Source organism: Rattus norvegicus, chromosome 2 (genome assembly GCF_021556685.1).
Source record: "Rattus norvegicus strain SHRSP/BbbUtx chromosome 2, alternate assembly SHRSP_T2T, whole genome shotgun sequence".
Classification (NCBI taxonomy): domain Eukaryota; kingdom Metazoa; phylum Chordata; class Mammalia; order Rodentia; family Muridae; genus Rattus; species Rattus norvegicus.
Window position 1 is genome coordinate 170,068,528 of NC_141535.1, and position 13,753 is coordinate 170,082,280.

General features: G+C 42.3%; 1 long non-coding RNA gene across 3 annotated transcripts in view; it reads left to right on the forward strand.

The window, feature by feature from the left end:
- The window catches only part of LOC102555909 (uncharacterized), a 103,539-nt gene that overhangs the window by 45,697 nt on the left and 44,089 nt on the right, over positions 1 to 13,753 (forward strand). The window contains exons 4-5 of one of the 3 annotated variants that reach the window (XR_015675910.1): positions 4,668 to 4,763; positions 8,521 to 8,755. This is a non-coding gene — a long non-coding RNA (uncharacterized LOC102555909). Of the gene's footprint in view, positions 1 to 4,667; positions 4,802 to 8,520; positions 8,756 to 13,753 lie in introns of those variants that run through there. The other 2 variants (XR_015675918.1, XR_015675906.1) reach the window with 2 other exon arrangements.

Genomic DNA, 13,753 nt, shown 5'->3' on the forward strand with positions numbered 1-13,753 from the left:
GGGCTTAGTCTGCTGAGGTCTGTGAGCCCTGTGACTTGGCCAGGAAAAGTCCAACAACATGTAGAAAATCTTGTAGTTTTTTCTTTTTCATATAAATATCTTTTATGAGACAGTGGTGAACTACAGGAAGGCTGACTGGGAAATGTTGTTCTAAGTGGAAGCATCTATTAGTATGCTGAAAGCTAAGATGAATTAAAGGAAATGACTTTAAATCTCTGAAGGAGACTTACCAGACTAGGTGACTCAGACTTTGTGCTCAAAACAGGATCGGGAAAATGGAGTTTTGCAACTTGGGTTACAGGAAAATGGTGCTAAACATTAAGTGAAAAACTGCAGAAGATGGTAGCTTCTGAAAAGGGCACTCTTATAAAAGGGGGGACACCTAGTTTAAAGCTGGGCATGATGGCATATCCTGGCAATCCTAGAACTCAGTAGACTGCAATAGAATAGCTGAGGGTTTAAGGCCAGCCTGGGCTTTCAGTGTTTGGATATTGTTTCAAACAAATGTAAAGAAGCTTGTTCAGCTCTCCAGCTGTGCTAAGCATTGTCTACAACAGTGGTTCTCAACCTTTTTAATGCTGTGACCCTTTAATACAATTCCTCATACTGTGGGATCCACACCATAAATTTATTGTTGCTGTTTTGGAACTATAATTCTGCTACTGTTATAAATCATAATGTAAATATCTTATATGCAACCCCCAAAGAGGACACACTCCATGGGTTGAGACCCGCTAGTCTAACATAGACTCAGGTCACTCACATTTGTTCACTGTGCAACTCTTTCTCCAGTGCCAGAGATGGAAGTCAGAGCCTTACTCATGCAAAGCAAGAGTTCTACCACTAAGTTCCAACCCTAAGCAACCTCTAGTGAACACCTTCAAAGCACAGTGTTAGATGCTATATACGAATAGTAAGGGAAAAGCAGTCTTTGCTCTTATGAGTTCTCAGGCCTGACATGGAGATAGTCATATATAAAAACAATCATCACACTACAGCATTATAAAAGTATGTCAGGGTTTTGGGTGTGCTTGGTGGTTGAACACCTTTATAACATGAAAGAAGTCCAGAATCAATCCTCAGAAAAGAGAGAGGTGGCGGGGAGGGAGAGAATAAGAACAAAATATCTTGGATCTCACTGTGGTCAACTTGGGAGTGGTGGAGGAGGCTAGTGTCTAATATCAGTGTATGGAGGATGTGAGGGAAAGGAACCAGACATGGAGCAGTCACAGTCCTGGACATGTGCAGACAGAAAGGAAATCTTAAATTAGAGTTTGGGAAAAGTTAGACATTTACTTGATGTGTCTTCTGTGGGAGATGAAGAGATAAGCTGAAGCAAGGGTAATCTAAGTGATGGTTTGTGAAGGGCTTATTTGCAGAGACTTCCAAAGAAACTTAAGAGTGAGTGACAGCCACACATGGCAGGTACAATCTGGATTTTGATGAAATTGGAAGATCATTTATGGTTAGGAAATAGAGCCAGTGCCACCTGAAGCAGCTCCAAACTAAAGACTGTCGGGGGCATGCATTTCAGGTGCTATTCCCTTTAATTTTGAAGTGCTCAAACACAAAAGGAGGAAGGGGCCATTAAATCCATAGTGATCTGGCCCAGCTGCTTTGTGCCTGTGTGAAGGCAGCATGTTACTTGGAAGTACAGGTCCAGGAGGGTGCTTACCCCACGCCTGCAGAGTTGCACAGGGGAAGAAGAAGGAAGCCTCAGGGTCCAATATTCCTTTCAAGGACACATCTAAGTTCAACTTCCCTAACGTCTCCCCAATCTCCAGTGCCTACCTATGGTTCCACAATCTCACAGTGGCATTGGGGCCTGCCTGGCTTTTAACACATAGTTTCTTAGATCTGGAAAGATCCAAACTGTAATTTGTGGTATGAGGTAGGATAAGGTAGGACAGCACAAAAATGCAGGGGACAGGATGGCATGGAATGAGAACACAGACGTGGGGAAGTGGAACACTTGGAAAAGAGAAAGACATTTATTTTTTAAAGAGAGAGAAAGGAGTGTAGTGTAGGCAGAGGTACAGAATTATCATGTAAAAAAATGCGAGATTACAATTTTTGTCGACTTCTCTGAAGAGTCTGAGAAAAGCAGACAATGAACCATAGCATCAAGTACTCCTGGGTGGGTCTGAGGAGAAAAAATTGGCATGGTTATTAGGATTGCTTCTGGAAACCAACAAAAGATCACCACAGTCCTGTCAGCTCTGGGGCTAGGATTCCTTTGGTGTGTATGTGTGTTGTATGCGCATATGTCTGTGTGTGGTATGCAGACACACATGTGATGCTCCACTGCAAGGAAGATGTTGGTAATCATTCTCTATTGCTCTCTGCTTTAAGCCCTTAGAAAACTGTCCCTCACTGAACCTGGATCTCCCTGCTGTTCAGCTAGACTGGTTTCTGTCTCCACCTTCCCCACCCTCCAGCACTGGGGTATGAGTACAAGGGGCCACATGTACTTTTCACAGGAATTCTAAAGATCTGGACCAAGCCCTACCTGCTCACACAGTGAGTCCTCTTACCATTGAGCCATCTCCCTATTAGCCAGGATAATTCTTATTTTCTTCAGGGTTTTATCCTGTGTATTGTGAGAAATTCACATATTTTCCCCCAGGAATTATAATAAGCAAAACCACCCACTGTCATTTCCAGATTCTTGGGTTAAGAATCACTCAGCTGACATTTTATAACCAGACAACAGAGAAGAATCAGATTGCTGATTCTGACTTGCCCTCAGGAACATTTAGGAACCTAAGCTCAGATTGCAATAATCAGAAAAGCATTATAGATACGGTAATGGGGATATTCCTCAGTACCTCCCCTTGGTTGTGGACATATCCTTCTCAGTCCACCTCTGTAGTTCTATTCTCAGCATGAACATTGCGAACGTTCATGTGTCATTTTTACATAGTTGGACCAATGTGGTGCTGATTCTAAGAATTTTCATAGGCAGTGTTCTACTAAACCCCAATAAACCTTTTGGCTTTATAGGCCTGGCTCTTTGCCCAAGACGGTGAGGGTGAAGGCAGAGCTATCTAAAGAAGGCCAAAAGGGAATAAGAGCCCCTGGCCTCATGGTGGGTTCCTCCTGAGGTCTCAAAGAGGACTGCCTCCATCTAACAACAGGAGGAATGGGGCGGGAACGCGAACCTACACCTGCCGACTGTGTCCACAGACAAGGCTGTGGGAATGCTGATGTGCAAACATCACGGTTGACGAACACGGGAGACTTAGAACTGCTAAATCCAGAAAAGGACCCTGGTAAATGTGGTCTCTTATCAAAATAACATCTGAGGACTCCTAACATGTGAGAGCCGACCTCAGGTCCTACTTACCAACCGGACTTATGCATCAAGTATGCCTCAGTACACCTTGATAACAGACTCATCTGATAATTGCTTTGCCTTCGTGGGCCCAACCTTGCTGACAAAGCCAATGGACTTCAACCTGCCGGTACCTTTGACCATTTTTACTCCAGAGTATTAGGTCGTAGCTTTGAATTAAGCTTTGTCAATTAATCTTCCATTGTCCAACCTTAGCCCATTTCAGACATTGCTTCTACTTTAAACACAGGTGGTCATCTGTCTGGTTTAGCTGCCTGCTTGTGTTCCTCAAAGTCTTAAATAAAGCTTCTAAACATGGTGCACTGCTCTACCTCTTGTTCATCAAAGAGCATTATCACGTCTCAGCTCCAGTAACTACACATAGCACACTTGCAAACCTGTGAGACTGCCAAGGCCTCCTGGAAGATGGAGAATAGAATGAATATGGAGCCTGTCTTTCTCCATGAACGACCTCCAGTGGTCATGCACACTTTCATTGTTGCTCTGAGCCAAGCAGAAAACACAAATGAATCTTGAGGTGTGTTTAAATAGACCCTCCTTCTCAAGTCAAAGCCTTGAGGAAAAATTGCTACAAAGACGTGGTACATGTCTAGGCACATGCTAGATCACATGGAGCCTCTAGTGTTCTAAGTGTTGACTGTAGAATATAAGCTAAACTAATACAACTAATTTTCTTAATCATCTGGCATTTAGCAATACTGTTAAGATATGTGAATTGTGTAAGTCAACTACCAGAAAAATGAAGTTGAATAATAATGAAATATTGAAATAAAACAAAAAAATTGAGCAATTTGCCATTGAAAATAGTAGTTTTAATGAAAACAATGTAATCATGTCAGTTAATATAAATATAACATAGACTTTTAGTATGTATACAATATCATACATTTTAAATGCTTTATAGTCTTTAAAACTTTAATTTTTCAGAAAAAATATATTTTACTATCTATATGATACTTTGAGCCATATGACACAATTACATTAAGGTTTCTGACACAGAGGCAATAAGCCATTATATGCAACATCTCTTCACTAAGTCTAGTAACTTTCATTTTCCTCTACCTGCATTTTAAAACCATTCTGAGGTTTGTATTTTAATACCATAGAAAGGCCTGTCAAAAACTGTTTTTATCAAGAGTCTCCATAGCCAATGTGTGGTCGTTTGAATATGCTTGGCCCAGGGTGTGGCACTATTAGGAGGTGTGCCCTTATTACAGTAGGGGTGGCCTTGCTGGAGGAAGTGTGTCACTGTGGGGATGGGTTTTGAGACCCTCCTCCTAGCCGCCTGAAGTCTTTTCCTGTTTGCCTTCAGAACAAGATGTAGACCTCTCAGCTCCTCCTGCCTAATGCCTGCCTGGACACTGCCATGCCTCTCACCAAGATGATAATGGACTGAACCTCAGAACCTGTAAGCCATCCCCAATTAAATGTTGTCCTTTTTAAAAATTGCCTTGGTTATGGTGTCTCTTCACAGCAATGGAAGCCCTAACTAAAACACCATGTCAGACAGCCTTCCCAGATGACAGGTTAAGTATATGAACCAACCAATTCAGCTTGTTTATAGTTTCACATATTGACTTTTTGATGCCCCAAATGCTATAAATGTAACCAGTGTACAAAGTGTCTGGTTCGCAGGACTAGCTCATTCTGGAGAATAGCAATAATGTCTGCTGCTTTTTCATGTCTTCCAGGATGTAGACAAGAGGTAAAGGCCTAGAATCCAAATGATAACCAACCTTTTCTTGTTGTTGTGATGGAATACCTTTATAAGAGCAACCTAAGGAAGGGCTAATGTGGCTCACGGTTCCAGAGTACAGTCAACCATAGCAGGGAAGCCACAACTGCTGCAGCTCACAGCAGCTGCTCACACTGTACACCGTCATGTGGGCTCCAGTCACTGTGTGTTGGACCTGCGCCTTTACCTGATGAACCGTTCCCATTCCTGAATGTTTGAAACTGAATATATATCATTGTAACAAGGCCCCAGACCTTAGTAGGCCCCAACACCTTCTGACTTCATGATGATACTACCATTTAGGCTGTAAAACTCAGCATGTAGACAGCACCACTGTCAAAACTGAAACAATGGCCTGAGCAATCAAAGTCCATACTTCTGGGAAAGTCTCTTTAAAAGTCTTGCTTGTGAGGCTTTATAGTCCTGCTTCTAGCTGACTGTCCTCGTTAACTGAAGTATGTCAATACAGGACATGGTTAGTTTTTGGTTTTTTGTTTTGTTTTGCTTTGTTTTTGTTTTTGTTTGTTTTGTTTTGCTTTGCTTTGCTTTGCTTGGTTTTGCTTTGCTTTGCTTAAAAACTCACTCTGAGAAAGGCTACCAAGTATGCTGGGATTCTGAATACCCAGAGTAGTCACCAGGAGCTATTGGCTTAAATCCATATCTGAGCAGCCTTCCCTGATGAATGTCCTACAATAACATGGAGCCATCAGGTGCAACTACAAGATGAAGAGTTACAAAAATCAAATGGTGAATTGTAAAACAAACACTTCAGCTTTCAGGAAGCTTTCAAACAACATAATGCCGCAAACAGCAAGGAAAAGAAGAGTAAAAGAATTGTTTGGTAAAAGGCCAGTGCAAACTGGTGTTCTAGAAGTAATGAGGGTTAAAGTTGTGCTCTGGGGTTTTGTTTTGTTTTGAGTAAAGAATATCACAGGCTGAATATTAAAAAGGGTGTGTGCTCAATGCTACAATGTCTATGCATTATAAAGGAGAAGTCTTGTTATATTACCAGTACCTTAAAACGCAAACCATCAGAGCACACTGAAGTAGCTTGGTATTTTCTGGAATGCAAACCCTTCTTCTCTCTTATCATCACTAATGAAGGGCTGACTAATCAGTTGACCTCAAGTAACAGAATCTGGCAGCTGCTGCTAGTAAAACAAAACTGTGCTTAATGCCTGAAGCCAGAGTGGGAGGGAGGGCTTGTGAGGAAGTGAGGAAATGGAGACATCATTTATGACAATTCAGATACTGGCAATTTGTTTCATTTCAGTGTATAGGCTCACTAGACACTGGCACCAGGACACTGGCACCAGGACTGTGCTCATTTTTACTACTACTCATTTTTACTACATCTCATTTTCCTACTATTACTATTACAGTGCTCTACAGCAGTGTAGATTAAAAGAGAGCCTGCTTATTCTTCAGGTTCGGGTGAATAACACCATGCAAAGGTAACGGAGAAAGTGCCAGAGAGATTACTCTACTAGGAAAGGAAAAAAATCTGGTGAGAAAGAGGAGAGAGAGAATTTTCAAAGCTAAAGAGGTTATCTTCACAGTAGAAAGCAGGTGCACTGTATGAATAAGAAACACAAGTACAGTGATAACAAAGAACGCCTGCACCACGGAGCAAACCCCCCAAAAAGGAGAGGATTTCAAAGGGCCAGTCATAGAGTAAGTGAATGTTAATTCTATGAGCTACAGATGGGCTTTGTGACCCGAGGATGTTTAGAACTGGCTTTTGTTCCCCCAAAGGTTCATAGGTAATCATACACTGTAATAGCGTATGAACTTGCCAGGATTTAGATACAGCCCTCAGAGGCCTACATGTTAAAGGCTTAGTTGCCAGTCCTTCAGTGTCCTCAGGTGTGGTGGCACTAAGAAAGGGGAAGGTACATCACCAGGAACATACTATAAACGGACATTTGGAGTCCATGTCTCCTTTATACCTCACTCTCTGTATTGACCTAACACACACTCCTTTCACCATGGTGTGCTGCCTTGCCACACATCAGAATTAGTGCAGCTCAGCAAACATGGACTGAACCCTCTGATGCTGTGAGCCAAAATCCATCAAGTGTCAGAAATGAACAGAAATTCAGACAACCCTGGATTATAAAACAATCCTGGAGTAAATTCACCATATACATGTGCAAACCAAACAAGGCCAAAACCCATGGGTACTTATCCCCCAACCTAGTGACTTGAAGTCTGTCCATAGAGTCACATGATTATGTGCAGTGTGACCAACTGCTTCAAGCTCCTCTGTCTTGCAGTTACAGGCAGTCTTCCCCTCACACAGAGCAAAATAGCATGAATTTCGGTTACTGCAATCATTTGAACACTAGACTTCCAAGCACAGAATTCCAGCTCTAATTAACTATGGCATATTAAGTGAGTGCAACTTCATAATTAATATTCACTTCACATACATGCACACACGCATGCACGCACGAACATGGTCATGTACGCACATAGAAAGCCGTTTTGCTTGACTCCCAGTGATACTCACGTGATATTTTACAAAAATGAGTCATTGACAGCTACAACCATACAATAAAGAGGAGACTGTAGCAAATAGACAGTAAGTCCATTCAAATCAGTTGCAAGTGACACTAAAGAAAGGTTAACAGTAGAAACATTGACACTGGATGTTTAGGAAATCACAGCAAAGACCAACTTGTTCCCACTGAGGAAAGTGATTGCAATGGAAGAAATGAAGGGTCCACGGGAAACAATGCTTCCCTCACTCCAAGTAATAACCACAGACACCTGTCACAGCAAAGGAATTCTGTGGCAACATCCACATTGTGGAAATTAGAAAAGAGAGTGCCGGAGGCAGAGCTGATGACAGAAGACCATGACAGATCAGAGTAGAGTTGTTGGAACCCTGGCTCCGGAACAATGGCAGACTTCCATCCTTCTGTGTAATGAAAATATCCACATGGGACTATTTTCCATAGTGATTCCATAGTGATTTTGTGTACCCTTCTGCTCTTTATTGGAAGGTGAGGTCTCCCCTGGTTGGATAAGATCACACCTTTTAATTCATGCAAACTCTTAGCATTCCATTATGCTAGGCCTATCATTGGTTTGTGAACCTTTGCATTCGCCTTGACCAAGCAGGACTGAAGGCTCATCAGTTTTCTCCATGAATATCAGATTAGTCACTGAATAATATACTCTACCCCAGCTAACTCACATATGGCACACCCAGCGTTAGCATGCCCAGTCCCCACATCAGTTCCTCCTGCCAACGTAGTGGGCACATTTCCCCCTCGGTTCTATACCTTGAAGGAAGAATACATGACTGCTTTTAAAGAAACCACAAGTCATCCAAGTGAACATGGACATTTTATGCATCTTGCTAAACATGTTGCGACCCATGTCACCAGTGTAAATGTGGTATCTGGATTTTGTTTTGTTTTAGTTTTTCAAAGACGTGAAGGCTGGAGGGATGGCTCAGTTGTGAAAACGACTTTCTGCTCCAGCACAGGACTCAGGTTAGGTTCCCAGCACTCACGTGGACCTTGCCAGTCCTGGGGAAGGATCCAGTGTCCACCTCTGGGCTCTGCAGGCACCAGCAACATGCAGTGACTTGTATGCATGCAGACAAAACACTTACACGTAACAAAAATAAATACATCCATTTTTTTATAAAGAGATTCAACATGTTCCCTATGATGTGGATGTTAACCAAAGAAATGTTTTTATTTTGTTTTAGTTTGTTTTTAATCTGTGAAATAGAAACAAAATGTTTCATAAGTCTGAACTTATAATTCCAACACTAATCAATAACTTTTGTACAGCCAACCTAGAAGTTCTGTTTTTGAACTTCACGAATATTGTTTTGTGTGTTGTAGAGATAACTCACTGTGTAAATCATCTGCCTTGCAAACATCGAGGCCCTGAGTTCTGTCCTCAGGAGTAACTTTTCTTTTAAAGCTTGACCTGGTGGTATATGCTGGTAATAACAGCCCTGCATGGGGGTGGGGGGTGGGGGATGGACAGACAGATTCTTGGGGCCAGCTGGTCAGCCAGCCTAACCTTTTCAGTGAACTCCTAGCTAGTGAGACACCCTGTCCTGAAAATACTCAGCATGGATGGAGGAAAAGAACCCGAGACTGACTTTTGGCCCTCACACATCTATGCCCACATACGTGTGCACTCATAAATACCCAGCAACAGGGTGGGGGCAAGAATGGCTTTGTCATCCCACTTAGTGTGCAAAAACCCTAACCTGCTCCCACTGCTGTACTGCTTTGGGGCAAGCCCTCTCAGGAAGCTCTGTCTCTGCTTGCTGATGGTGGTAGTCAGGTATCTGGCAGTCACGAGAAAATGAACTCTACCTAAGTAGTCAGAGGCAAGCAAGGTTGAAGAACTAACAAATACATCCCCCAGGGCAGGCCTGGAATCAAAGGCTCTTTGTGTCTTGAGAATCAGTGACTGATGATGTCTGCTTCATCTGTCATCTCCCTAGAAATGCATTTCCAGCTTGCTCTCCCAGACCTCTGAGAATTCAGTCAGGTCTGAGGAACATGCATTCTCAAAGGCCAGGGCCACACAAGAGCTGTCTGTAAGGAGCATTGTCATCTGTGTGTTTATCAGGGTGTGGCGAGTCTGGCTCATGCACCAAGGTGTAGTCGAATCACACAGTAGCAGGCAACCTGCAGTAGCTTGCCTTTTAGGGTGATCTGTATGACTGCACTGTTTACCTGGTTATTTGAGGTTACCTGACTTTTCTTCTGTGTGTTATAAAACCTACTACAGTCAGTGCGTGCAACATTGACCCTCTCAATAAATGAGCATATTAAAACACCCCTCGCAATGAGCGTCTGCTCTGATTCATAGACTAGGATAGGCTATGGATGCTAGCAGGGTAGACACATCCTTAAACTGACCCATCTCTATAAATGGCGTCCTCGTGCTTTTTCCATTCTGTCTCAGCTGGTCCAAACGATGGCCTTTCTTTGCTTATAGATTGCAAGACAAAAGTAGTGGTTTAAACTGTGCCATTGATGTTCCCTTCTCTTTCACAGTGCTGAAAGGAGGACCTAGGGCTTCCTCACCCATGCTACACAAGTGCTCTACCACTGAACTACGTTTCCAGCCCTAACCTGTGCCACCATTACTTATACAGGGGACTCCTGTGTTACCTGTGCTTCTTGCCATTGGAGATTTGGAGGCAGGCCCTTAGCCACCAGGTGTTGCTTGGAGATTGTGCTTTCCAAATGTTAAGAAACACAGGGAAACAGAGGCCTTTGAATATTTGATAAAAGACTTCTAAACACAATCCAGATACAGACATGAGCAACTACAAAAATGCTACAAGCTTATCACTCACATCCTTGTTATTCCTGGTTTCCCTGAGGCCTATGAGAGACATACTCAATTTCTTCATATTAGTATGTGAGAGAATCTTTTTCAAAAAGCTACTGACAGTTCATGGCTTCTGGGAGAGAGAGAGTCAGTGTTAGTGGGACCTCCCCATAGGCTGCCCACACTCCAATTGACGGCCCCACACCCATCACTACCTGAGCAGCACAAAATGGACCATTTCAAAATTTTCTAGTTTCTTACATTGGATTTAATATGTTTTTATTATTATAAAGGAAATTTAAAAATGTACTCCAAGTTACTACTTCTCAAAATCATGGTCTCTTTGTCTTGTGTGTGTGTGTGTGTGTGTGTGTGTGTGTGTGTGTGCTGAAATAGGTAAATTCAACCTGCTGCTTCTGTTCAGTGTTGCTTGTGTGTAAAGGGTTTGGGAGCTGACCACTTGGGATTAGGTCACTCTTGCTTTACAAACATATGTTTTGAAATCACAAGTTAAATTTCCCAATCTGCATTGTGTTCAACCTACATATAGGTTAATGAGACCCAGTATCTTCGGATCCTTACACTTTTTCAAACATTTTAGAGTAAAATATAGAGACATATACAGCCTGATGATTTATTACAAAACAACATCCATACCTTACCATAAAACTGAGAGATAGAGTGGTGTCTGGTCCTCAGAAGCATCTCACTTACCTTTTCCTAAGAGTCATCCAGTGTCCTGACTTTTAACTTTTATTTATTGTTTTGTCACACATTTAGTTTTACCTGCCTTTTGAACTTTACATTAAGGGAATTGTAGTACCTGTTCTTTTGCGCCTGACCCCTTGCAGTTAACTGAATGGTTGTAGATGCATGTATACTCCTAAGTGAATATGTTTTATCACGGTGTACTGTTAAATTGAAATAATATGCAACAGGTAATATGTCCACCCTCACCTTAGATTTCAAAAGCAGCTCATGGCTTTTTTGTCTGAACAGTCTCCTTCTAATGGATATTTATATTGATGGATGTATTAGGTTGAAGCATTTAAGGGAAAGAAATAGTTTAAGTTCAGTGTACTTTTAGAAAATGATCATGGAGCTCTGGGTCTGACAGCTCTGAAGAAACATGGAAGCAGCTGAAGGTGACCCTCCCTCTGTCTGTATACTTCTGGGAACCTCAGAGGCCATGCTTCAAACCACACAGGACCTGGAGCACGAGGGCAGAATTAATGTGCCATTTAAGAGGAAAATATGTACTGGTATACAAAGGCGAAAGGACTAGTTACTCCATTATTCTTGATATTTATTTTTTTTAGATATATGCTGTGTTTGGGCTAGAGAAAAGAAAAACTGTTCCTTTGAGCACCATTCCAGCAGAGGCTGGGCAGACATAGTGCCTTTTCCCTTGTGGTAGCCCTTGATATGGAAGATGCGATCTTGTGTTTAAGCTGAGCTCCCTGACACATGTCCCCTCTAGAAAAACAACAGGTGTAGCCACTCACACAGCAGCTTTCACCATGCCTTCATGAGATTCCAGCACTGTGACTCAAGGTCTGCCTGGAAGTCAAAGGCACTTTCTGCCCCATCACCTCTTCACCATTGAGCAGAGCTGCCCAACCCTAGGCAACCATGGTTGTGAGAAGGAGACCAGTTACTGTGAGCCACTGACTGGTAGAGAATTTTGTCGTTGAGGCAGCCAAATGAGTATACAGATTGTTCTATTTCACCGTCAATAGGAATGGACTTGGCCCACTGACCTCCATCTCCATCTGTCATACAAAGTCAGACCCATATTTCACGGCGTTTTAGTTGTCAGGTCTGAACACCCGGGTGACACTTTTCAGATATACATGGGATTTAAGGAGGCCCACGAGGAAGTGAAGATATGATATGCATCCTTGGTGTGAGGGGAAGGAACTAGGATCATTTAAGTGCACCTTAAGAAAATGGCAGGCATACACCTGTACCCAGGTCACACCTGCATTCAAGCCAGCAGGAATGCTAGTCTGGGTTTACCCAGAGAAGTAGGGGCACTACTACACCTTGCAGAGTGGTGATACACAGAATTAGGGCATAAGTAAGGCATGGATTGTGACAACAGCTATGAGGATTAACAGCCATAACCACAGCTAGCAAAGTTTCAGCCTAGGATAAATGGACCTATAGATATAAAAACAGATGCGCCTGAAAATATTGTCCATCTTCCACTTCCAATGGGAGTGTGACTTGATCTGGACACTTAGAAACCTTGGAAGTCAGTGGAGGTCACCTTGTAGAGCACAAGCCCCTTGTCAGTAGCATGCACATGCTCACATCAGAAGAGCCGATGGCCTTGCTGCTGGTTATGTCCAACATATCAGAGGTCTCACCAGGACCAGTGCCACACATTGAGGAGCGAGCTACTTTAGTACATAGCTACTTACAGTAGAGTATACTATACTAGAGTATAGGTATACTATATGTCCTAAAATTGAAGTCTCATTCCAAAGGGAATTTCGCTATACCTTCCTTGACTTTAAAAGGTCTAACAGAGGGGCTGCAGAGCTTGATGGATGGGTTGGTGATTAAGGTTTAAGAATACAGACAGTTCTTGAAGAGTAGCCAGGTTCAGTTCCCAACACCTACATGTTGGCTCACACCCAAACATAACCCTAGTTCCAGGAATCTGATGCCCTCTTTTGACCTCTCCAGGAAACAAGCACACATATGTTACACAGACATACATGTAGGCAAAACACTCATGCACACAAATAAAATAAAATTTATACAGGTAGCAGAGCATTAACTAGGTGACAGTCACATGTATAGTTACTTAAGAATACAGAATAGCCGTGGTTGACATAGATACTAAGTATTTTTACTAGCTCGTCTCATATGCTATTTTTTTTTCTGAAATTCAGCTACTAGAAAAGAGATTAGATTTGTTTTCTGAGAACCTTGTTAAGAATTTGCCCTGGGATTGGAAAGATGGTTCAGCAGTTAAGAGAACTGACTGCTCTTCCAGAGGATGTGAGTTCAATCCCAGCAACCACATGACATTCACAACTGTCTGTGACTCTAGACCCAAGGGTTACTATGCCTTTGTCATGTACCAGGCATTCACATGGTACATAAACATGCATGAATGAAAAATATCCATACACATGAATAATAAAAGTATTAAACTGTCTTCATCACTAACAGTACACCCTGACAGCTTCTGAATTACCTACATCATACCCTTCTACCAGCCTGCATTCACAAGTAAGTTCCTTATGTCTTTTAAGTGGCACATTTGTGGTCACTGACACCATGAAATAACTACTAAAATGAGCTTCTTATACTCCTATCTCACATCAAGA